Genomic DNA, 27264 nt, shown 5'->3' on the forward strand with positions numbered 1-27264 from the left:
AAGCCCTGTCATGATTCACAGATTTCCCAATGTACCTATTAAGCTTCTCCATTAACTCCACTTACCTTTGAGGGCTACCCCTAGCAAAGAAGAAGAGAGGTTTGTACATGAAATTACATAACCAGTTAGTATACCAGTCTATGTTTCCTGAACCCTCTAACATCCTAAAGGGTGTATGAACACAGTTTCAAACAAGGCGCTTTAAAAGTCCTGTAGGGAAACAAGAAGCACAAAATATGACGTCAGATTTGGATTCAGTGACCCTGAAAACATACTCCTAGATCATCATGCCTGGTTAACCCTTCAGAAGCGTTTTAACCACCTCTGGGTAGGGGGACTACCCCATATACGTAATAGCATCCCCACCCAAGGCTGCATGCCAAATTCGGTCCAGCGAGCCCCAAAACTGTAGGAAGAGTATAAAAACAAACATTTATTTACATAAAACATTAATTAATCATTTATATTTAAATACGAGCCAAAGGTCCCCGCTGGTACAGCAGTAAGTCTACGAATTTACAACGCTAAAATCAGGGATTCGATTCCCCTCGGTGAACTCAGCAGCTAGCCCGATGTGGCTTTGCTATAAGAAAATATACACATACACACGAGCCAAAGAGTCAATTTCAAGCACGTTAACTTGTGGCCCGACGTAGCCTAGTAATTACCATAAAGATCAAATCTTACTCTCTAAGAGTTGTTGGCGGGTGGTGTCAACTAGCTTCTCTGTAGTTTATCAGCTAAAGATTAGATATGGTTTAGTTCACTAAACAGCGGTCTATCTGTGTTTCAATCGAAATCCGATTTTTAGCGTCGTAAGGTTGCAAACTTTCCGTTGAGTCACTTGGGGGGAGGAAGGTGTAGCTTTGCATTAAAATTTCTGAACAAACCAAGGATACATTCAACAGTATGAACACTGATTAAATGGGAGTAGCATTTAATATTATACCAGGATTCATAATAATTCAAAAGCAAGTATGACATTAATAAAGAACAAAAACTAGTGCTTTCATAACTTAGATGAATCTCAGAGGCATCGTCAAGTGCTGGCAAATAAAGCCCCTCTCCCGATTATATTCAACAATGCCCCGTCTCTCCAGATGGTGTCTATAAACTTCAGAATAGTGGTACACCACTATCCAGTAGAGATCTTCCCAATAACTTAGATGAATAAAGGTGTAAATGTTACCTCCATAACAGTAAAATACATTGGCCCCAACACATGTGTATCTCCTTAAAATAATAAAAATTGAACTGAACATTTAGCTTTAAATACTGGGATGAGCAAAACCAAAGGAGAGTGGTCTTTACAGGCGAGTCTAACTCCAAGTTGTTTAGCTGCAATCGATAATGCTATTTGATAAGAGGGAGCATACTTTTCGGTTTATTTTAAATTTCGACCTCGATCTCACTAATTCAGCAATGAAAGACAAAATGGAAGGCAGCTAGTCATCGCCACCCACCGCCAACTTTTGGGCTACTCTTTTAACGACGATTAATGACCTTACATTATAATGCCCCATAGTTGAAAGAACGAATAAGTTTGAGAGCGATGGGGATTCGAGCTTGCGACCCGCAGATTGCGATTCAAGCGCCCTAACCATCTCGCTATGGGGTCTCTTCTGCACTATTTTTAATCACAATGGTAAACAATGAACTATCCGTGTTGTGCTCACGGTGAGAATCGAAACTAATTATATAAGCCTTTATACTTACCGCTAAACCCCCAAGTGGCTGCACATTCGTAAAACCTACCAACAATTTCTTTACAAGTTCAAAGAGGCATTATTCCCGTCATATGTTATCCTATTGCACCTACTTATCTTGTCTGTTTGTTCAATGTCACCATGGTGATGAAGAGTTAATCCATTTTATTGTTTCTTTTTCTTACATGCTTGAATTGCACCTATCGGAGTAAAAGTAAAACATTAGTGGTGCCATCTTTCCGCCGTTCTCTAAGGGAATTCGGCCACAAATAACAAATAATTCGCGAATCTAAAAGTACCGAAATTATATTCGTCTAATGTCCTTACAGAATAAATAATTAAAACCAGTCCGTCTACCTCCAGAACTTTGAAGTTGTTGTTCAGCCATATTTCCGATTTATTTACACCTATCGAGATCTCGTATTCTTACGTTCTCGAAACAAGAGGACAAACAAATTACAAGCTATTATGCACTCGAGTCTGGTAATAATAACAAATGATCAAAACAAATAGACCGTAATGCATCCTGTCTTGGACAAGAGGAGTTTCTGTAATATCTTGTTATAGTGACCAGTGAGCATAAATCTTTTCGATAGACGTCAAGTAATTTAAATAAAAACAGTTTGTAATAATGAAGACAACGCACTGGTGAAAACGTGGTAGAAAGTACAAATGAAGTTGAGTTGAGTTTGAATGAAACAGATGTTGAAACAGATTCAACATAAAATTGAAGTCGCTTCTAAAGGAAACTAATGCATTGTTTTGGTCGTATACAATATGTCAGCTTGCTAGAACAAAATAAAATAGCGCTAGTTCTCTTGTTTTGTTTTGTGTGTTTTTTTCAACAGAACATGGATGGTGGTCAGGGCGTCAATATATTCGTTACATATCAGGAGGTTGTGATAAACAACCAACGACATCGCTATCTCTTTTATACGCTCTTTCAGAGTTAGTTGGGTGTAACGTTTTGGTTCTTTTCTCACCTGGTTCTCCGAACCTAATCTGTCTTAGTAAAGCAGGACAAAATGAACAACAACAAGCCTTCCAGATTTTGTTTTTCAGAGGGAATGTTCATTACTGTATGACCTACACCAGAAACGAATTTCGGTTTCTTTATTGTTTTTTCACTAATTTTAACAGGCTTTTGTCGAAAGGTTATTATTAAACTGTAAACATTAAGCGTTCCAAAATGAATACAGAACTTCACATAGTAAATAACAACAACATATGAAAACAATGTTTAAAATTTAATAAAAAAATTTATTGACTTGTTGGGCCAATAAAAAGTTAAACCAATTGTTGGTATTTCAACGCTGATACCATACGTTCTACAATTTACCATAAAATAAAAACAGGAATCACGTAAGATATACCATAACTTTCAGAACTTTTACTTACATGAACAGATTGTGTTATCTACCTAACTATCATTTCAATTTACATATATTCATATGCGTGGCACAACAATTAAGCCTACAAATTAGAAGAACTGTAAAACTAAATAGCATAATGTTTATGGAAAACAAGGGGCCTGTTGGTTCATCTAGGCTGTCTCATCTACTAAGTCAAACTAAAACTATTAAATGCAGCCTTTACCATTCATACATCTATCAAGCTTTCTCTTAAACTCGTTCAAATTTACTGCCTCTACAACATCTGAAGGCTACCCATTCCATACGCCAGCAAACCTATTTGAAAAATAAAGTTGTCTTAGATGAAAACGGCTTCTACCTAAATCAATATTTGTGTCCGATAGCTCTTCGATTCTCACTCTTAAGTATGAATATGTTGATGTATTAACATTATTAGTTCCTATTAGACACTTCAATCAGAACCTCTCTAACTCTTCATTTTTCAAGAGAAAACAATTTCAAGGATCTTAATCTCTTCTTATATGAAAATCCTTCCATCCCAGGTACCATTTTTGTAGCTCTCCTTTGAACCCTTTCCAACAATTCAATGTCTTTCCCAAGGAAAGGAGCCCACGACTGAAAACAATACTCCAATTGTGGTCTAAACAGTAGCCTATACATTAAAATTATAACCGCTTTAGACTTGTATACAACATTTCTGTAGATACAACGTAAAGTCCTCTTTGCCACTAGGAACATTGCATTGCTTGGATGGCTTAAGAGACTGATCAACAATTATACCAAAATCCTTTTCTCTCTCAACACCATTATTGTTATTGCCATCCAAATTATACTTATAAATCAAATTATGATAACCCACATGCATTATCTTGAATAAATAAATGGCAGATGGGTTTTAATCATGATAAATACAACTCACTTAATGAACAATCATTTGTAAAGCAGCAGTATCCTCTTCACAGCCAGCAACACTCAAGACCTTAAAATAATTTACAAATATAAGTAACTTATTGACTATTCCTTCATTTATGTAAACTAAAAAGAGCAGTGGTCCTAAGACTGAGCCCTGAGGTACACCACTAGTAAATTAATCCAGGTGGACTGATCTCCGTTGATAGCAACCCTCTATTTTTTTTCATCAGACCACTCTTCTGTCCAGTTAGTTAGCTTATCTCCCATACCTATAGAAGTAAGTTTCTTTAAAAACCTTTTATGTAGCACTTTCTCAAGTGCTTTCTGAAAATCAAGATATATCAAATATACACCCTTATCCTCATCTATATATTCAGTAACGTTTTTAAGGAATGTCAAAAGATTTATAAGACAAGATTTTTCCTTGGTTAAACCAAGTTAACTATTCAATAAAATTCTAAACTTCGTTAAATGTCTTTCTAAAGTATTTTCAACAGACTTTCCAAAATGTACCCCACAAATGATGCAAGACAAATGGGTCTATAATTATTGGAACAGCTTCTTTTACCTACCTTGAAGTAACATTAGCTAATTTCCTGTCTTTGGTACTTGTCTACTATTCAAGAATTTTAAAAAAATATGTCAATTAGCTCACATATCCATTACTTGACTCCTTCAGAAACCCTCTGGGAATTACTATCTGACACAGTACCCTTACCATTCTTTAAACTTCCCAATTTTATTTTAACAAGCTAAGAATTTATGCATTTGTCTTTTTCAACTTTGTTTTCATCCATCAATTGCTTAAGATGAGAAATAATGTTTAAGTCTTCATTAATAGAAATTAAAGAAAAAGCAGAATTTAATAATCTAGCCATTTCATTATCATCATACGAGCCTAATTGTATCATTCCTCAAAGGTTCTATCCCTATTCTAACACTTTGTTTATCGCTAAAGTACTTTTTAAAAAATCATTAGTTATGTTTATGTCTTCAACCAATTTCTTATACATCGTTTTGGGTATACTGATTTCCTGTTTGTCTTTTTTTGTTTACTATAATTTTCTATAATGCCTATCAATTTAACTTTCTTAAGTTTGTGATGTTATTTATCTGTGTTCTCCTATATCCTTTGCGAGCCAACCTGTTTTTTACTAGCAGCTATCATTTCCTTTCTGTGATAAATATAATTTTTAAATATCGAAAAGTTTGAATATTTTTTTCAAACTTTTAGTTACGTTTTATACCTATATAACAAGAGATAGAATAATCTATTCATTTCTTATTATATTTAAGCTGTCACAAAGAATCCTACTTATTCTTTAGAAAAACTCTGTAATAATGTTACGTTTTTACTTGAACCATCGTAAAAGAATCTAACCTTTTTAAAAGCTAGTGTGTGTTACGTCACACTTGATTTATCGAAATAGGACAAGTCATAAAAGAAAAAAATGCATTTATTTAGATACTGTAATTCGATTACTGTCTGCCCATTACAGTTTTAGTGCAAGGGGTCTGTGAAGGCGTGTATGACATGAAACGTTATTAAGTGTTGTGAGTGTTGATATAATAAGTCATGACCTAGTTGTGTGATTACCCAACGTAGACCCAAGTACACAAAACTCATCATTAAAGTAAAGTCATAACCTAGTTGTGTGATTACCCAACGTAGACCCAAGTACACAAAACTCATCATTAAAGTAAAGTCATAACCTAGTTGTGTGATTACCCAACGTAGACCCAAGTACACAAAACTCATCATTAAAGTAAAGTCATAACCTAGTTGTGTGATTACCTAACGTAGACCCAAGTACACAAAACTCATCATTAAAGTAAAGTCATAACCTAGTTGTGTGATTACCCAACGTAGACCCAAGTACACAAAACTCATCATTAAAGTAAAGTCATAACCTAGTTGTGTGATTACCCAACGTAGACCCAAGTACACAAAACTCATCATTAAAGTAAAGTCATAACCTAGTTGTGTGATTACCCAACGTAGACCCAAGTACACAAAACTCATCATTAAAGTAAAGTCATAACCTAGTTGTGTGATTACCCAACGTAGACCCAAGTACACAAAACTCATCATTAAAGTAAAGTCATAACCTAGTTGTGTGATTACCTAACGTAGACCCAAGTACACAAAACTCATCATTAAAGTAAAGTCATAACCTAGTTGTGTGATTACCCAACGTAGACCCAAGTACACAAAACTCATCATTAAAGTAAAGTCATGACCTAGTTGTGTGATTACCTAACGTAGACCCAAGTACACAAAACTCATCATTAAAGTAAAGTCATAACCTAGTTGTGTGATTACCCAACGTAGACCCAAGTACACAAAACTCATCATTAAAGTAAAGTCATAACCTAGTTGTGTGATTACCTAACGTAGACCCAAGTACACAAAACTCATCATTAAAGTAAAGTCATAACCTAGTTGTGTGATTACCTAACGTAGACCCAAGTACACAAAACTCATCATTAAAGAAAAGTCATAACCTAGTTGTGTGATTACCTAACGTAGACCCAAGTACACAAAACTCATCATTAAAGAAAAGTCATAACCTAGTTGTGTGATTACCTAACGTAAACCCAAGTACACAAAACTCATCATTAAAGTAAAGTCATAACCTAGTTGTGTGTTACCTAACGTAGACCCAAGTACACAAAACTCATCATTAAAGTAAAGTCATAACCTAGTTGTGTGATTACCCAACGTAGACCCAAGTACACAAAACTCATCATTAAAGTAAAGTCATAACCTAGTTGTGTGATTACCTAACGTAGACCCAAGTACACAAACTCATCATTAAAGTAAAGTCATAACCTAGTTGTGTGATTACCCAACGTAGACCCAAGTACACAAAACTCATCATTAAAGTAAAGTCATAACCTAGTTGTGTGATTACCCAACGTAGACCCAAGTACACAAAACTCATCATTAAAGTAAAGTCATAACCTAGTTGTGTGATTACCCAACGTAGACCCAAGTACACAAAACTCATCATTAAAGTAAAGTCATAACCTAGTTGTGTGATTACCTAACGTAGACCCAAGTACACAAAACTCATCATTAAAGTAAAGTCATAACCTAGTTGTGTGATTACCCAACGTAGACCCAAGTACACAAAACTCATCATTAAAGTAAAGTCATAACCTAGTTGTGTGATTACCCAACGTAGACCCAAGTACACAAAACTCATCATTAAAGTAAAGTCATAACCTAGTTGTGTGATTACCTAACGTAGACCCAAGTACACAAAACTCATCATTAAAGTAAAGTCATAACCTAGTTGTGTGATTACCTAACGTAGACCCAAGTACACAAAACTCATCATTAAAGTAAAGTCATGACCTAGTTGTGTGATTACCTAACGTAGACCCAAGTACACAAAACTCATCATTAAAGTAAAGTCATGACCTAGTTGTGTGATTACCTAACGTAGACCCAAGTACACAAAACTCATCATTAAAGTAAAAATATTGATTCAATTTGAAAATTAAATTGTTATTTTTCGTTAAATCACCATTTTTTAATTAAAAAAGACAAACTTCTCTAATTACTTACTCAAGAAGACACTAAATTAAGAAATCAACAAATATTTTTTCCTGTTTTGTCATCTATAAATTTCATTTTATACCTTCACTAAATAAACAAACAACATTAGATCATACTTTTATTACTAAAAAGCTTTTCTATATATTAAAAATTGTTAATCTAACTGATTTTTGCATATTCTTATTCTATGAATACGGCATGAATTATCTTAATTTTGATTGGCTGACAAAGGAACTTACCAATACTTGGATGCCTCGACTGCACCTTTCTGGCTCTTTATTGGTCAAGCTTGGTTCTGCAAAATTAATTTATTTCAGTTAACTACGAAATGTGAGGTCAGGGTATACTACAGGATGGAATGGGGTAGTAGTACTTGCCCTGCCATTTTCGACGGGCTATACACAAATACAAATATAATTTACAAAGCAATTCTATTGTTTTTACTACAGAAAAAAATGAGCTGGTTGCTACAAGAAAATATCACAATTTTTATGTTGTAATAAAATAAAACAAAAACATTTCAAAACCAAAGTTGGTTCTAGGAATTCTTTTTACGCCTAACCAAGTTATTTGCCATGATAGAAACCAGAACCGGAAATACGTGATCGTTCTATATGATAGTACTTCCGTTACACACTCTCGTGCAAAGGATAAAAGAGTTTTACAGATAGAATTCCATTGAGTAAACTATAAAATGTTCAAATATAGCCTCACAATAAAATTTCGTGTATTTTCTTTAGAACTGTATTTGCAAAATAACTGAAAAGAGTCCGCGTACACTCATTGTAATGACAGTCAGATTAGAATGTCGTTTGTCCTCAGCGATCGAGAAAACTCTGAAAAACGTAAAAGTCTTGGCACCCTGCCAAATAACTTTTATATAAAAAAAATAAATCTTAGCGCCTAGTGACGCTAATTCCTCAGCCAATGGATGAGTTCCTCGGGTTGTCGTCTTGTGCAGTCATTAACAAGTTTAGCGTAAATGCACTTCTAGTCATTTAAATTTACTCAATCGTAAAACCCATTCTGAAACCTGTGTGTGTGTGATATTTTTTATTATTATTATCATGTGCATTTAATTGTTCCAAACTGGGTCGTCGACCCGTAATCTGAGGGTCGCGGGTTCGAATCCCCTTCGCAGCAAACATGTTCGCCCTTTCAGCCGTGGAGACGTTATAACATGACAGTCAACTCCACTATTCTTTGGTAAAAGAATAGCCTAAGAGTTGGCGGTGGGTGGTGATAACTAGCTGCCTTCCCTCTACTCTTAAACTGCGAAATTATGGACGGCTAGCGCAGATAGCCCTGGTATAGCTTTGCGTGAAATTCAAAACAAACCCAACCAAACTGGATCGTAACATAAGCGTGTATGTTTAGTCGATTCGGCAACGTGCGGAATTTCACGAGCGACTCCGCTGGCGAATTATTTCAACTGAATATATTTACTCAGTTCATATTTCTACAAATATAAAAAGACGATGTATTTATAGCGAGACGTCATTTAAGCAGATCCTGTTTTGAAATATACAGTGTCCCGTTTACTTAGAATGTTCATTTGTAAACAAGAACTCAAATATATGTTACATGTACCGCTTGCGTTTATAAATTTTAAAAATATTAACAGATAATCGTAATTACTCACATTACAAGTTGTTGAATCTGTACGTGCGTTTGAAAGCAAATTATAGAGGAAAACATTTCTATCGCCCAGGTGTGTTATAATAGTGACGGTCAAATTCCACTATTTGGTCCCATAAGAATAGCCTCTGAATCGACAGTACTGACAAGTTACATTCGCTTTAGCTTGTCACTTCAAAATTAGAGATGGACAACATAGACAGCTCTTGAACAACTTTGTACTATTTACTTTAAAAAAGTAAAAATAAAAAGGCAAAAAATTATTGTGATCCTTAAGGGAAACCTACGAAACTAGCTTGGAAAGAAATGTGCAGAAAAAGAATCAACTGTTGTTTGTTATTAAGCACAAAAAGTTCTACAAAGTTCAATCTGTGCTCTGCCCATCACGGGTATCGAAATCCAATTTCTATCAGTATAAGTCCAAATAGTGTGACACTTGAAGTGGAAAAAGGGCGCGGCCAGGTGGTTGAGGCACTCAACTCGTAATCTGATGGTCGCAAGTTCGAATCCCTGACGCACCAAACATACTCGCCCTTTCAGCTGCGGGAACGTTATAATGTAACGGTCAGTCCCACTATTTGTTGGTAAGAGAGTAGCCGAAAAGGTGGAGGTGAGTGGTGACGACTAGCTGCCTTCCCTATAGTCTTACAGTGCTAAATTATGGACGGCTTGCGCGAAATTCAAAAACAAACGCTAGGGAAAAGCGAAGAAAGAAATACCATTTACTTTAAATATATTAATAAGTCCACTCAAACAATGTAAAGGAAGGAGGAAGAGGTCTAGTGTACTTGACCCGCCTGGGTATACAAATATATATACCCAAACACCTAGAGAGAGAGAGAGAAGAAAGAAGCAGACTGATCAGTTTGTATTTACTTGCATGTAAAGTTACGCGTTTCAGTGAATACAATTTTTTAGAGAAAGAGAAATCGCATTCGCACCCCCACCAAAAGAAATAAATCGTTCTGTATTGTATTTCTAACTTAAACATCGAAACTGCGTGTACTATTTATCTTTCAGTAGCGCTTAACATTGAATAAATAAAATATACCAATCGAAGAACATGTAGAAACTTTCAAAACTTGTGCCAACAAAATATTATAACAGAATTATCGTGTTAAAATTATTTAAAAAAAAACTTACTTCAGAGTCTCCGTGTAATCTACATATGAAGTATTTAACAAGGCTTTCTCAAAGTGAAAATTTTGATCAATGTCTTATCTTGAAGAAAGAAGACATTCTTGTTTCGATACAGTCATGAATTGGCCTAATGAAGTCTTTCGGGAATACTCAACCCGTCAACAAAACATTTCAGTGGTACTCAACCTGTCAACAAAGTTAGTTAACTGAAATAAAAGCGTGCACCGCATCGATTCTCAGTGCAATTTACATATCGTCTCATTTGTTATAAAGCAGAAGCGGATTGAATAGTTAACATATTCCATTTTTACCAAATAATTTAAGGTAATGTTTGGTGATAATAACAAGACTTTTTTTAAAAAAAATTAAGGAGCTATTTATTTTATTAATATCACTCTTGTGTTTATTGAGAACTTAAAGCGAAAGGCAATGTTTGGAATACTAAACGATCCCTGTTTCAGCATTCATTTAAAATTTTTAAGCGCAAAGAAAAAAAATGACTTCCATTGTTTTTTTCATTTACTGAAAACCGTAAAGAATTTGAATGAGCAAACAGTGAAATTGATGTTTTAACTTGTCCTCGTGATCGTTCTTTCTTTCTCTTGCATCTTTTAGCAACACGCGCAAGAATTATTGAAAAAGATAAGTGGTGTTACAACTTCTAATTAATTTTACGTTGTTGTTCAGAAAAAAAAAAACGTCGATTACTGAACTTTGTTTTCTTGGGAATCGATATGAGCACATGTTCCTGACACTTTATCATTTTGAATTAGACGATCAAGGACGTGGGGAAAAAGTAACAAGTTCTAGTTCCGAATGATTCGCAAAAAAGGACACAGATATGTGTGTACAGATATGTTAAGCAGAAGTTCTAACTGTATCCATGACAGTATTATAAGCTATATTGGAAGTCACAGCTATTTTATCTTTAACAATATGTCACCCAATCTGTTTCGCACACAAAGTTCTGGTTGTAATTGGCGAGTATTGTAAATACGTATACTATCATAACACGGTTTTTACTTATCATATTGCCGAACAAAGTTGACAAAAGTGTATTTTCATCACTAGTACTAAAGGCACGTTCTCACTACTAGTAGCCGATGTTTCCTTTATTAGATATATCGTTTATAAAGGCACGTTCTTTTCAAATAGGATATATCGTTTATAAAGGCACGTTCTCACTACTAGTAGCCGATGTTTCCTTTATTAGGATATATCGTTTATAAAGGCACGTTCTCACTACTAGTAGCCAATGTTTCCTTTATTAGGATATATCGTTTATAAAGGCACGTTCTCACTACTAGTAGCCGATGTTTCCTTTATTAGGATATATCGTTTAAAGGCACGTTATCAGCATTAGTAACCGATATTAATGTAAAGACCGAAACCTTAAAGAAAATTTGTCAAAAAAATTAAAGAAATTATCTCACGGATAAGTGTTAATATCCTTTTATTTATAGTAAATAATCTAGAATTTATTTGTTCGATTCAGGTTTTCAAAAGTGTTGACTATCTTCGTAGACAATATTTCTTTCATCATTTGGAGCACGGATACAACAGCACGTGAGTAAGCATCACTTTCACAAGCCCAAGTTTCAACATCGGAAGCTCACACCTGATATATGAGTGATAATACGTACAGGTTCTAACGTCAACCGACATTAGTTTCTTTAAACAAATAATGAATTTTGGCTGTCTTTCAAAGCAAGAGCTTTATCCTCTAAATCACAGTATCCCGACAAACTAAAATTGTTCAATCGAGATATGTTGTGTAACGTAACCCGTATCTGAGCTATTTTTGTGTGTTTTTATGTTTGTTTGGAATTAACCACAAAGCTACATGATGGGCTATTAGTGCGCTGTCCATCACAGGTATCAAAACCTGGTTTCTAGCGTTGCAAATCCGCAGACAGACCAGTGTGCCACTAGGAGGTGCTGTACTCGAGACCTAAAATGTTGCATCTTCAATAGGAGTTCAAAGCAAATTATGTAGCTAAATAAATAATTTATTACGAAATTAAACATTGTCACAAAATGTATTAAAGTGTTTTCTAAAAGTAAAAAGATTGTAGAGATGATTACGTCTAACCTGATTGTGGGTTTTAAGTATGTCAATCATTTACAATCTTACATCAATTTAAGTACTGGCAAAACCTAACTCCTAACCAGCTTAGGTTTACCCATCTTACTTTTGTTTTGACGACTACACTCATTGTTACATCCAGTTGTATTTTTTCGGTTTCCTAGAGGAGAAAAAAATCTATAAACTACAAATGGACGTTCATAAATGTGAGCTTTCAGTAAAACGAACGAAAGCCAAAAACGTATCAGTTTATACAAGTTTTCAAACTACATTAACCACCGATATGTTAGTTGAAAAAGGTTTTAGTTTTGATACCTTAAGTCCCTTTCGGATCCCATTAAAGAAAAAACAAACTTGGTTTAGTCAGATTACTGTGCAGCCGTCATTTATTGACTGCAAACATGAAATAAGTGAGAGATTTATAGCAAAATACCCGGAAAAATATCTGATTATTAAAGTTCCTTAATCTCTAAATATCTACACGACTGCATTTTTTGTTGGTCCTCCATCAATACGACTTATGTTACACAAAACGTAAAAGTTAAAGTACATAATATCTCCAGGGTGAGTTTTGTAGTCCATTGAGAATAGGAAATAAAAGACGAAAAGCAAAGTCTTATTTCATTGGAGAGGGGAGCTAAGACTTTAAGACTATAAGACATTAAATTTTGTTGGAATAAGACTTCACCATTCACTCTAACCCACTACTAAAACGTTTCAGAAATGTTAAATCCAAAGATATTTCTAGAATACTTTTAAAAGTCATTCAAAATTATGATTAAAAAGACGCATCTTAGAAGTTAGTAATATTCAAATACTTGTCTGAATTTCTTTTTTTTTCTCCTAAAAGTGAATTTCAAGTGAAACAACAGAAGTCTAACACATTCTTTGAGTTACTACTTCCCCATGAACAGACTAGTTTCACCGAGTTCCCAGCTCATCAGTGCTTATTTATTTGTTTTGAATAAGACACCATCAAAACCGAATAAAATGCTCATATTTAACAACTATATGAGATCTATTCACTGACTTCGTTCTTGCAAACATCACTGATGACCTGTGAATCTAACGAGAACAGTCTGCTGTAGATGAAGAAGTGGTTTGGTTTTTCGTTTTCGCGCAAAACTACACGAGGGCAATCTGCGCTAGCAGTGAAAGACTAGAGGAAGGCAGCTAGTCATCACCACCCACCACTAACTCTTGGACTACTCTTTTACCAACGAATAGTGGGATTGACCGTAACATTATAACTCCCCCACAGTTGGGAGGGTAAGCATCTTTGGTGTGACGGGGATTCGGATCCGCGAGCCTCAGATTATGAGACAAGCGCCTTAACCCACCTTAATATGCCAGACTTATGAAAGAGTGAAGAAGAAACTAAATCTGGCCTGTAATTCATCTTTTCTTCATAGTAATTCTCGTTTTGTTGACATAATGAACATAAGAAATTCACAATATTCAAATATGTAACAGTTTCTCATAAGCTGGACCCTTGTGAACAACACAGTTAAAGATGGATAGAAATACGTATTTCAATGTTATATCTAATAAATGAACATTAGGTAAGTAGCACTTCCAGCAAAAGTTTCGTGGAGAACATGTGCACCTAAATTAATTAGGGGTCAGTTTGCGCTTTTAACACTGAGAAACCGCTGGACAAACTCTCAGCAAAACTTGATTTGTACCTCTATGTGCTCCTCTAGAAAATGACATATTGGGGGCCCGTATGTCACCACTAAGGGAACCTCGTATGTTAAACTGGTACTTTGACTATTAAACCAATTGCTAATATATCATAAGCACTTGCGTAAACTGTTTAATTTTTCATTATAGAACTTTTAAAATATGTCATTTCAGTTATAAAATATTTTATTACCATAATATAATTTCATACGTCGCACGTGTCCTTTCATTTATCTCCTGTCTTAAAGACTTTAATTTTTATAATAAAACTTGCGTTTCTTTTAACTAAACTATTATCGGACATCGCTTTAAATGAAAAGAAGATTATTTACTTTTCATTGGCTTTTAAATAGTGACTGTTAAACAAAAAAAGACATTTAAATCTCGTAACATTCTAATTGGTGTGGAAGGAAATTGCTTCAAATAATGTTTATTAACAGTCTTTAACTACGTACCAAAGATTCTGTCTTTGTTTAAAACGGTTTTTCGAGTTTTTGTATATTTTTAATAGACAAATTACATTTAAACACATTTAAGTTTGTTTACACGCCCTTAATAATTCATGAAAATGTTTTACAAAAAAGCTGCAAATCACGAGCTTTTTCCAAAATCTTTGTTTAGTCGATGCAATAAGAAGTTAACAAACCAATTCGATAAACCGCTTTGCTTACTCATCCTCCTATTGGATAATTATCTTCTGACGTGTAATGACTGCTAACGATTTTCAACAGTGAAATATTCTGGAACCAGGTTGGTTAATGATGTCAAAAGAAAACAAAACACGTAGGATCAAGAAATCAACACAACATAAAAAAATACGATAACCAAGAAATCAACACAACATAAAAAGATATGATAACCGATAACCTTAAAAAAATGGAGTTGTTTAACCTTCTTGCTACTGCTCAATTCCCTCAGAATGAGTAAAAATGTGTATAATAATTTCAACGAGTAAGATATTTTTAACCACATCGTATATTGTTTCCGTTCGCAAGGTGTTCCTCGATGGATAAGCGGAGAGTTCCACACTCTCAATGCTAAAATCCGAGGTTTAATTCTCCGCAGTGGACAGAACGAAGACAGTTCAGTGTATAGATTCGAACTTAAAAACACACAACATTTACAACATATATTGGAATTTACAGACTTAAACTTTAGTACGTTGGAAGCATGAAGGAATTAAAACTCTGGTCGATTAACAGTCTTAAAAATTTTATTTTATAATTGACACGTTAGTAAAAAATAACCATATTTCCCACTAAGCATACAGCAAAAATACGGATATCCTCATACTGTACAAATACTAATTATTTCCACCTGCGATTTATACCATGAAAAGAATTTATATAATCAAAATCTGAATACGCGATAAAATACTTATATGACCCGACATGGCCAGGTGGCAAAGGCACTCGACTCGTAATCTAAGGGTCGCGGGTTCAAATCCCCGTCACACCAAATATGCTCGCCCTTTCAGCCGTAGGGACGTTACAATGTTACGGTCAATCCCACTATTCATTGGTAAAAGAGTAGCCCAAGAGTTGGCGGTGAATGGTGATGACTAGCTGCCTTCCCTTTAATCTTACACTGCGAAATTAGGGACGGCTAGCGCAGATAGCTCTCGTGTAGCTCTGCGCGAAATTCAAAACAAACCAAGCACTTATATATCATTATGAAATAAGTTGGTGTGCTTCCTTTAAAATTCGCGTAAAGCTGCACAAGAGCTATCTGCGCTAGCCGTCCCTAATTTAGCAGTGTAAGACTAGAGAAAAGGCAGCTACTCGTCACCACCCACCGCCAATTCTTGGGCTACTCTTTTACCAACTAACAGTGAGATTGACCATCACTTTATAACACCCTTAGAGCTGAAAGGACGAGCATGTTCGATAGGACGTAGATTCGAACCCGCGAATCAAGCACTCTAATCACATGGCCATACCGGGCACGAAAGCATTCAGTGTCACAATCAACTTAGATGTATAATGACAACACAATAGATGAACAATACAGTTGTGGACTGTTCTTTATCGAATGGTGTCAGATATCTGCACAAAGTTGATGGCACCCTGACTGCTATGAAGGTAGTTATCACCAACAAGCAACGATTGTGACGAAATGATAGATGAAGAAAGGAGCTCGAGTGGAACACTTGCAACCATGGATTAATCTGTGAAAAGTACCAACATCAATATTACTAAGGCTGTATAGATTGCAAGAACAATAAGGAATCTGAAGGTCCATCTAGGCCAGACCGTCCACCAAATCAAACATTAAGCATGATTAAAGAAGGCTTCATAAAATTCGGCTTTCAGAGTTTTAATTTTAACTTAATTAAAATTCTCACCAATAAGTACGAAAGAAAATGGTACATCAGCACTCAGTTTACTTAACATTCTTAAATACATTAATCAGATACCTTCTAACTCTTTGTCTTTGAAGATAAAACAATTTAGGAGATTATAACTTGTCCTCACATGACAATCCTTCTATCCCAAGTATTGTCATCTTTATAGCTCTCCTCTGAACCCTTTTCAACAATTCAATCTCCTTCCTGAGGTAAGGAGTCCAATACTGACCACAATACTCTGATTGTAAACTTGTAGCTCTTGTGAAATTATATCCTTTTCAGATTTGTATTCAGTATATATTTTAAATGCAACCTACAATTCTCTCTTCTTTACTCAACAGCACTCTGATCGGCCGACTTGGATAAACCAGAATGTTAAGATATCTTTCTTCTATAAAACTGTCAAGGTTATTGGTTGGTTTGGTGTTTTATGGCAAAAAGCAATTAGGCTATCTGCGCCAAACATCCAGTAAAAATTTAAAAATAAAGTAAAATTATTAAAGTTCGTGAAAAGGAAATTAAGGTGAAACAAAACAAAGTTAATTTTTGAATTAATAACATAAATAACGTTAAATCCAATTTTTACATCTAGTTTACAGCAGTAAGAGAGAAACTACAGTAATACAAGTTGTAAAGGACTTTATGTAGCATAAATGTAATTATCATAACTCGACAGGATGACTGACGGGTAAGTACAAACATTAGAGTTAGTCACCTGAAGTTGGCCTTTCCAGTCCTTGTTTCGAGTTACTGACGTTACAGTCATTTTCTAATTTCATATCGAATTACTTGTACTTTAATTCGTAAAAAGGAATCATGTCATAAAAAGGCCTAATTTATAAATTAAAAACTTAAATAATGTTATAAAGGTCAAGGGCCTTGAAAAAAACTAAAAAATTTGTGAAGTAGACAGTGTCATCATCGCCAATAACACTGTCTAACGTCATGAATAAACCTTGGGACAAAACATGCCTGAAATGGTGCCATCGTTGACAGTCGTAAAGACGGCAAGACAGTAAAATGTGGCTTATTGTGACTTGTGTCACACAGACAACACATTGGTGCATCAGTCCCACGTAAAAGAAAACGATGAGTTAAAAAACTGACCAACGCGTGGTCTAGTTAGAACTTCCTCTTTCCAATCCTTACGGAAGCAAAACGGCCAAAGTCCAATATAGGGTTTAATTTGTAAAAGCTTGTTTTGGCGTTGCTCTCTCCAAGTCGACTGTCAACTGGCACCGTGCCGAGCCTTGATTACAGGACAATAGTCCATGTATGGAAGAGGCACAGCAGTGATAGTGCCAGAACAGACAGATTTGGCTGCGGTATCTGCGAGCCCGTTACCCCGAATACCAAAGTGGCTCGGGATCCAAAAGAACTGGGTAGAAATAGATGTCAAAGAGAAATAGGACAGTCGGTTTTGAATATCGGCGAGAACATGGTGAGAACTAACGTGAAGCGATTCCAAGGCCAGTAGAGAATTATGTTAGTATAAATAGTACAATTCGAGTACTGCTTAGTTTCTTTGTAATCCAGGGCAAGAGAAATGACATACAGTTTAGCAATGAACAAAGAAACTGTATTCAGTATTCTGTGCACAACTACCGAACCACAACAAACCATGGCAGAGCGAGCAGGGTCATCCGATTTCAAACCATCCGTATAAATTGGAATAAAAGACGGCAATTCCAATCGGGAGCATCTGCTTTTCTCAGATGGCTTAAAGAAAGGTCACATTTGGAGATTGTAATAAGCTATGGTGGGATGGGCTGACCAATGAATAGAGCAGTGTTATCCAAGGACAGACCCAATTCATACAACTGTGCATGGATACGAAGGCCAAAAGGAACAATGACAGATAGTCTGTTATGAAAAAGCATGGTCCACTGAGGAAGAAAAACACAATCCCAGGTGAGATGCTTTGGTAAGGATCGAAGTGTTGAAGCATACAGTAAAGACAGTTACAAACGGCGGATATGTAGAAGAGGTTCATGAGACTCAGTGTACAAATTCTGGACTGGAGAAGTGCAGAAAGCCCCGATGCAGAGCCGAAGTCCCTGATGATGAATGGGGTCAATCATATTCAAGGCCGAAGTTCTGACAGAGCCATAGACCAGTGACCCATAGTCTAGTTTCGATCGAATAAGAGCGCGATATATCTTTAGCATAGAACATCGATCCACTCCCCACGTGGTGAAAGAGAGGACAGGAGGAATATTCAGTGCCCTTGTACATTTGACTCTCTAGCTGCTTGAAGTGTGGTATAAAGGTCAGCTTACAGTCGAGGATAAGCCCCAAGAACTTTGTCTCAGGGACGATGGATAGCATAACTTGACCGACACGGAGTTCAGGGTCAGAGTGAAGACCCCGTTGGTGGAAAAAGTGCATGCAAACGGTTTTAGAGAGAGAGAAGTTAAAACGGTTTGCTGTAGTCCACTTCAGTAAACGATTGAGAGAAGTTTGTAGCTGCCGTTCAATATACCTCATGATCGATGACTGACATGAGATGTGAAAGTTGTCGACATAGAGCCCGTTTGCAAGAGTGAGAGGGAGTTGTTCAGTGATGGCGGTGTTAATCTTTATACTGAAAAGTGTGACACTCAAAACACAGCCCTGAGGGACTCAAAGTTCTTGTAGAAAAGAAAAGAGGAGTGTCGCACCCACACGAACTGGAAATCGCCTGTCCATTAAAACATTTTTAATAAAAATGGGCAAATGGCCACGTAACCTACCTAACTGGAGATCTCGCAAAATGGTAAACCTCTATGTCGTATCATAAGCCTTCTCCAGGTCAAAGAATATTGATACAAGATGTTCTCGTTTGAGAAAGGCCTTTCTGATTGATGTTTCAAGTCGAATCACGTGGTCAGTGGTGGAGCGTTGTCATCGGAATCCACACTTACAGAGACAATAGCTTGGCGCCAGGCATCAGGAAAATATTATCCTACCAAATCCAGTTAAAATCAATCAGAAGAATAGCAAGAGAAGCAGGAGATAGAAGTCACAGCATCTCGTAGTGTATATCATCAGATCCGGCTGATGTACTGCCAGATCGAGGAAGGGCCAGTTTGAGTTCCACCAGTGTAAAGGGGCGGTTATAGTCATAGAGACGATCAACTCGATAGGAAAGAGGCTATCGCTCTGTCCGAATCTTGATGGCTAAGAAGGTGGAAGATGAAACAGAAGCGCTAGATACATTGCAAAAGCTTTCACCGAGAGTATCGGCGATATTCCAGGTATCAACTACCTCCTGGCCATCAGAGAGCAAGATCAAAGAGAGAACAGATTTATTTTGCCCACTGACCTTTTGAATCTTGTTCCGTATGACTTTGGAAATGGTGGTAAAATGAGATGCTCGTTGTGAACTTAATCCAAGATACCTTCTGACTTTGACGTCTTACCTGCCGAGCATGTGCACGCGCCTGTTGGAAAGCGATGCGATTCGAGCATGTGGGACACTTACGAAAAGTATCCCAGGTCCGTTTTGAGCCTCCCTTGTCATGTGACAGGCAAGATTCCACCACAGACGAGGATATCGTGGAAAACGTGTCGAGGTTTTAAGAATACATTGAGCAGCTACCTATATAATACAGTCAGTCACTGCTGCCATGCAGACGTCTATTTATGGCTTATAAACGATGGCAGAATCAAGTTCTGCGAGAGCAGTGAAAGAGTGCCAGTTAGTTTGATCCAGCTTCCACTGGGGCAAGCGGGTCGGGTGACATCAACCACAGCCAATCTCTTAAAATTATAGGAAAATTATCACTGCCCCGAAGGTTACTGTCAATCTTCCGTGAAAAGTGGGAGAATAGTGAAGAGGAGTAAACTTAGAGATCAATAGCAGTAAAGGACAGACTAGGTGCATGAAAATAAGTATGAAAACCAGTATTGAAAGGAGAAAGGTTGTGATCTGAGAGCCTACACTCTACAGAGTAATTCGTCCAATCAATATCATTACCTCCCCAGAGGGGATTATGTCTATTAACGTCTCCCATGATTAAAAAGGGAGACGGCAACTGTTCAATGACATCATCAAGGTCTGATTTATCATATGTCTCTCCAGGCGACAGGTAGAGAGAACAAACAGTGATGGTATGACCCAAGAAAACACGGATTGCTACGGCCTCCAAGAGTGTGTCAAGTGGCAAAGACAAGATGGGCACATACTGATCAACCAATAGTGTCACCCCTCCATGCACTCGTCCATCACACAACCTGTCATTTCTGTATAAATAAAACTGCCGAAAGATGACTGTATTGGCAGGTTTCAGAAATATTTCCTGTAAGGAAAGACATACAGGATGGTAAGAAACAAAACAGTGTTTTGATGTTATCCAGATTAGAACATAATCCTCGACAGTTCCATTGTATCAAAGTAGCAATTTTATTTACGTGTAGGAGAATTCTGTTTTCGACCACGTCTTTTTTCTTTACCACCTTTATTCGAGGGAGATCTATCGACCTCCATGGATCCTGCCCTTGGTCGATTGGGCAAGTACTTGCTATTGGAAAAAAGTTCCAGCGAATGAGGACGTGAACAAATGATAATTTTGCATGTTGGGGCGGGAGAAGAAGATGTACCCGAAGAAATGCCCGTACCAGGAACCAAAGGAAATGGATCTTGGGGTTTACTGGAATAAGTGTTAGGAACAGAGATAGGTGTTGACGTTGATTCATCAGATTTTTCAACCACAGGGATCAAAAGACTTTTTCATATGGCTTGATAATGATTCTTTCGGAGGCACGGTGAGATCCGTCTGCACTCCTGTAGTAATGGAACGAAGTGCAACAGCATACGTCCGAGATGAAGTGGTGGACAGTAACTTTCGAGCGTCATGATAAGTAATGTTTAAAATTGTTTTCAAACACTGCACCTCTTTTTCTTCCAACCACTTAAGGCAAGAACGAAAATAGGATGGATGAGAGTCGTAACAATTAACGCAATGAGGGTCTGTTTCACACTTATATGTAACGTGGTGCTTACCATCGCAATGAGCACACGTCAAGAATCCACGACATGATGTCTCCGAGTTACCGAACCGCTGATATTAGAAACATCTAAGAGAACGTAGAATATATGGCCGCACCTTGAAATTAAGATAACCTGCCTGGATGGTGGCAGGTGGACGCGGTGATGTAACTGTTAAAATGAGGACATTGCTCGGCATCATAATTCTATCTTTGCGTGTGAAGATCCCAAATCGCCTTCGAATGTAAAAGAAGTTCACTGTGTTTAAATGTGGATGTTTCCACCAGAACAAAACTTTTTGATTGGCTTTGGAGAGCCAGCAAGTTCCTATAGTCCCTTATTAATAAAAAAGGGAGACATTCGCCCTAAATGTTTGTCTGAAAGAGAATGTAATATAAAATAATGAGGCACAGGTGTTACAGATGTTGAATATTGCTGCTCAAAATCTTCAAGATGTGGTCGTTTATGTATGGACTGTTTTTCACTATTTTATTTAAGCTTTTATTTGTGGGTTCCATAATAAAGAAAGAATGTTGCGGTGCCCACTTACCCCACCCACCATGGAGTCCTACGAGGAGACGCACTACAATGCCAAACAAGGACACTGCAGCAGCACCAGGATTTCGTGAGCACTATACCCAAACACCAGCATGAGATACAATGTTCACAACACCTGTTGAGAACATCCAACATTGGTATTTGGTTGACCCTAGCCCAAGTAGACCAGCCGATTGACCCTAGGGGAGCCACCCCAAGGCCACCCGTTTACAGGAATTAAAAGTCAAAGTGATGTGTTAGGATTGGATCATTCAACCACCAGGATCCTCTCCTCCCCTTGACGGGTCGTCACGTACAGGAATCCACACTGAAAGGTCAAAGTTATTCCCACCTCAGTTATACCCGTTATTCACTCAGTGATATCCCACACATGTGATATTACTTTGTACTTATTCGTCCAACTCGCCAAATAATCCAAAGATGCAGTAGCATCTTCTTTAGAAACCCTAAAAATTATAATACAACCAAGAAATGTAAATAATTTCTGAATCATTTCTTCTTCTGAGTCATTAATGGAAATGAAATTTGGGCGAATTATTGCAACAATAATATATCCCACTTGTGACATTAATCCAATTTGATTGAGCTCTCTGTATAATCTTGTGATGATGAGAAACCCACATGAAGTAAAAATATATTCTCAAGACAGCTGGTATGGATATTAAAGCATAATTAAAATAAAGCACAGAACAACGTTTCTGCTGGTTTTGAAAATGACCTAAGAAGGTCGCAACATTATACAGTAAGCAAGCCTAAATCCTAGACCTACAGAAATAACTACGTATGGAAAATGGGAAGGTCAAACGGCACTTTAAAAAAAAAACAAAATGAAACTTGACAAATATTTAAAAAGGCACTTCACAATTAAATATTGATAAAGTTGAAACAAATATTATTTAAAGCTTTCTCCAGTTGATTTGCTTTTGTATTCCATTTTCTGTATTGTACTAACGATAAATTGATTGTTTAGTCACAACTATTCCTACACTTGTGCATTTCCAAATTATTTCCAGTGTTACAACTTTTACCATAAAAATTAACTGCACATCTTCCTGAAACAGATATCTATTTGTAGAATAAAAATAAATAAATATAAACATTAAGAAATAAGTTATTTTGTTTTGATGTTCACGCTTTTGCCTAAGAGATAATAAAGGAAAAGTAACGTGTTACATTAAACACAAAAACTGCTAATAAAAGCATACTGTATATAGTTCACATTATTGTTTCCAGAGTGGATTCCTCAACTGATTGTTTGATTTAGTGTCGAGTCACACAACGCGATCTCTTCGTTGTGATGGTTTGTTTGTTTTTGAATTTCGCGCAAAGCTACACGAGTACTATCTACGCTAGCCGTCCCTAATTTAGCAATTTAAGACTAGATGTAAGGCAGCCAGTCATCACTACCCACCGCCAAGTCTTGGACTACTCTCTTACCAACGAACAATAAGATTGACCGTCACTTTATAACGCTCCCACGGCTGAAAGGGCGAGCATGTTTGGTGTGACGGGGATTCGAACCTCCGACTCTCAGATTACGAGTCGAGCGATCTAACCTGGCCATCCCGAGCTTCGTTGTTCTGGAAGCGAATATCGAATACACAATCTTAGTGTTATAATTCCTCAGGCTTAACATTTTGTAAATGTATATTGCGATTGAAATATGGCTAATATCTGAACTGGTTGCATTTATTTTACTAGAAATGTGAATAATATTTATAACGTAATTGTTACAATAAATTTTGCGATAACAAATGGTTTTCCCGTTCCAAAAATAGGATAAAAATGTTAGGTTTGTCGATTTGTTTCGAAGTGAGGTAAGGGTTATGTGTGTATGCGTGTGTTCTTATAGAAAAGCCATATCGGACTATCGTCGATGTCCACCGAATGGAATCAAACCCCTGATTTTAGCGTTGTAAATCCATAGACTTACCGCTGTCCCAGGGTAGAGGGGAATTTCCCAAGCTACAATATATTGACCTCATCCGTATTTAACGATAGAAAGACAAGTTGGTAATTGAGGGTTAATAATACACGAAATAAAACATGGAAACTAATAGTTAGTAACACTAGCCATGATCAACTAACTCGTCAGTAACTGTAGACAGTAATCTACACAAATGGATTCACAACAGATCATAGCTAGAATAATAATAATGTAAAAATCTTAGGCATGTGTAATAGTTCAAGAGTATTGGTTTATTATAAGTGTCACTCATTGTAACTGCTGTTTGGTTAAGTGCAAATCTGAACTGCGCATGGACTGATCCCCGGATTTCAGAGTCGCGAGTTCACGCGCTTACACTGAACCACCAGGGAGTCTTACCGTATCGATATTGCCTTCTTCCTCAGTTGAGTTATGAGAAAAATGTTTATCACTCACATAGCATGCTTAGCCAGGCTTAATGATAAGTTTCAGAGCTTACGAAGCTATAAGCTACAATTCAGTTTCCATGATGGGCGAATTAAGTTCTATATTTCGGGGTCGATTTCGAATACGTGTCACATCACAAGATGTACTCCGCATGTTAAGCCTGACAGTCAATCTCTTGGAGCCCTGGCATGACTAGGTGGTTAGGGCGCTTGACTCGCAATCTGAGAGTCGGGAGATCGAATCCCCGTCACGCCAAACATGTTCGCCCTCTCAGCCGTGTATAAGTTATAATGTGACATTCAATCATACTATTCGTTGGTAAGAGTAGCCCAACAGTTGGCGGTGAGTGGTGATGACTAACTGCCTTTCCTCTAGTCTTACACTGCTAAATTAGGAACGGCTAGCGTAGATAGCCTTCGTGTAGCTTTGAGCGAAATTCAAAACAAACGACAATCTCTTGGGATATATGATTGATTGGGCGGTAGAACGCTGCTGATTGGTTGTTTTTGCTCTAACGCGTAGCTAGAGGCGACAGTAAATTGCCTTAGCAACCAACGAATGCAAAATAGACTTGGATGATATAATTCACAACAAAATTGAGAAGTTTGTTTTACTTCGAATACCAGTGACCATTTTATCAAGTGTAATAAATTATTGCGAATACTTTTAACTGCTTGAAAACAACTTTTGTAAGAACCGACTTAAACGACATGCGATTTACTTCAGACGAGTTTTATTATTATTATTAACTAAACAAAAATACAGACAGATCTACTGTTGCTTCCGAGGCCCTTGAGCATGCCTCATATCGTATTCAAGTCACGTTTTCAAGTGACTGTTAGTTTCTAAACACTAAACTCAGGCCATAGAGGAAGCTTTGTTTGCTCGTAAGTTTAAAAACTTCTATCAAAGGAACAGTAATGTAGGCCTGGCATGGCCAAGCGCGTAAGGCGTGCGACTCGTAATCCGAGTGTCACGGGTTCGCGCCCGCGTCGCGCTAAACATGCTCGCCCTCCCAGCCGTGGGGGCGTATAATGTGACGGTCAATCCCACTATTCGTTGATAAAAGAGTAGCCCAAGAGTTGGCGATGGGTGGTGATGACTAGCTGCCTTCCCTCTAGTCTTACACTGCATAATTAGGGACGGCTAGCATAGATAGCCCTCGAGTAGCTTTGTGCGAAATTCCAAAAACAAACAAACAAACGGAACAGTAACACTATCCAAAACTCCTGGGTTTGAACCCATGGTCTAGAGTTCGAGGAAATACTGAAAATTGACTGTCGTTCTTGTAGCACACCTTGGACCCACAGCGAGGAATGAGTTTTGTGTGTGTGTGTGTAGCGACAGGTCTCGAACCCTCAGATTCACAGTTCGAGTACTCTAACCACTAGATTTTTGTTGTCCTGTTTGAGAGGAAGGAAGTTTTTATTAATACAAATAGAGTATTCGATGAACAATATTCAATAACTTAACGATATAACACATACGAAATATTATTTTTACTAATCAGATCTTCGTGATCGTTTAAAAATGACGATTCATATTTATAACATTACCGGTTTCAATTTATCATCGTACTCAACGTTTGGTGCTGTCAGCAAGTCATATGTTGAATTAGACATTTATGTTTTATCTTACTGTTTCTTAGCCTGGTGGGTGGTGATGACTAGCTGCCTTCCCTCTAGTCTTACACTGCTAAATTAGGGACGGCTAGCACAGGTAGCCCTCCAGTAGCTTTGTACGAAATTCCAAAACAAACAAACAAAGTTTCTTAGCCGAGACAAACGGTGAAACTAAGATGTATGTTAACTGTAAAATGAATTTCGTCCGTTAATGAAGATAATGCACCTGATGATATTAAATTATAAAATGAACGGTTTTATCTTAACTATGACGATTATATGGTGCTAAGAAATTGACCGTTACCCAAAATAAATTACCCAATTGGTAGATTTTCTGTTAACGGATAAGAAACGTGGCCTTAACATGTTATTGGCTGTCAAGCGAGACGCAAGTAATTAACTCCAAGGCATTTGTCGCCATAAAGAGTTATTTGTCAGTTAACATAAATTCGTGATTTTAAATGCTATATTTAACCACGATTCATTTTTACTGCAGGTTAAACCATGGGTAAAACAACAACAACAAAGGTACACCTATGTTTTATTCAGATCCTCCATAGTATTCAACAGAAAAGTCCTTCAATTTAACAGAAATACAATTACTTAATGTAATATTCACGGACCTCCCTCAGAACAATCAAATACGGTATCTTACGTTATCGAAACGTCAAACAAATATAAAAAAAAGTATATCAAAATAGGTAGTTTGTAAAATACTGAATAGATTTCTATTACGTTTAGTCCTCGAAATTTGTATATAAATTATTTTATAAAACCCTTTAGCCAACAGCAACAAATACTAGTTAGAGCTCGATTCGAAATGTCAGTTTATTTGTTTGTAATTAAGCACAAAACTACACAATGGACTGTCTACCCTCTGCCCACCACGAGTATCGTAGCACGATTTTTAGCAATGTAAATACGCAGACAATCTGCTGTGCCACTAGGGGGATAAATTGTCAGAATTTCTTCTCTAAGTTCGAAGATAATTTACATTTGTTTATAATACTACTAAGAGCAGCTATTAATTTTCCCAACTATTACTATTGTATCATTTGTGTTCTGCAAAACTTTGTTGTTAATTTTCAAGTGGGTACACACACACAGAAACATTTGTACATGTAGCTCGTAATCAATGAAATACGAGCTTCTTTTGATAGGCGCAGCTTCGACTAAAATATTGAGTTGTGGGGGTTAGGAGGCATGGATTTTTCTTAATGTAATCCTGTACATTGAAAACAGTTTGTTTTGAATTTCGTGTAAAGCTACACGTGGCCTGAGTTGCGACTTA

The 27264-nt window shown here is 36.8% G+C and overlaps 1 protein-coding gene across 1 annotated transcript in view; it reads right to left on the reverse strand.

Moving 5' to 3' along the window:
* LOC143238782 (thyrotropin-releasing hormone receptor-like) overlaps positions 1–27264 on the reverse strand; it is an 84482-nt gene that overhangs the window by 48311 nt on the left and 8907 nt on the right. Inside the window, exon 2 of the mRNA XM_076479325.1 lies at positions 7796–7851. The gene's annotated coding sequence lies outside the window, so the exon portion shown is untranslated. The remainder of the gene's footprint in view (positions 1–7795; positions 7852–27264) is intronic.

Source organism: Tachypleus tridentatus, chromosome 13 (genome assembly GCF_004210375.1).
Source record: "Tachypleus tridentatus isolate NWPU-2018 chromosome 13, ASM421037v1, whole genome shotgun sequence".
Lineage (NCBI taxonomy): Eukaryota > Metazoa > Arthropoda > Merostomata > Xiphosura > Limulidae > Tachypleus > Tachypleus tridentatus.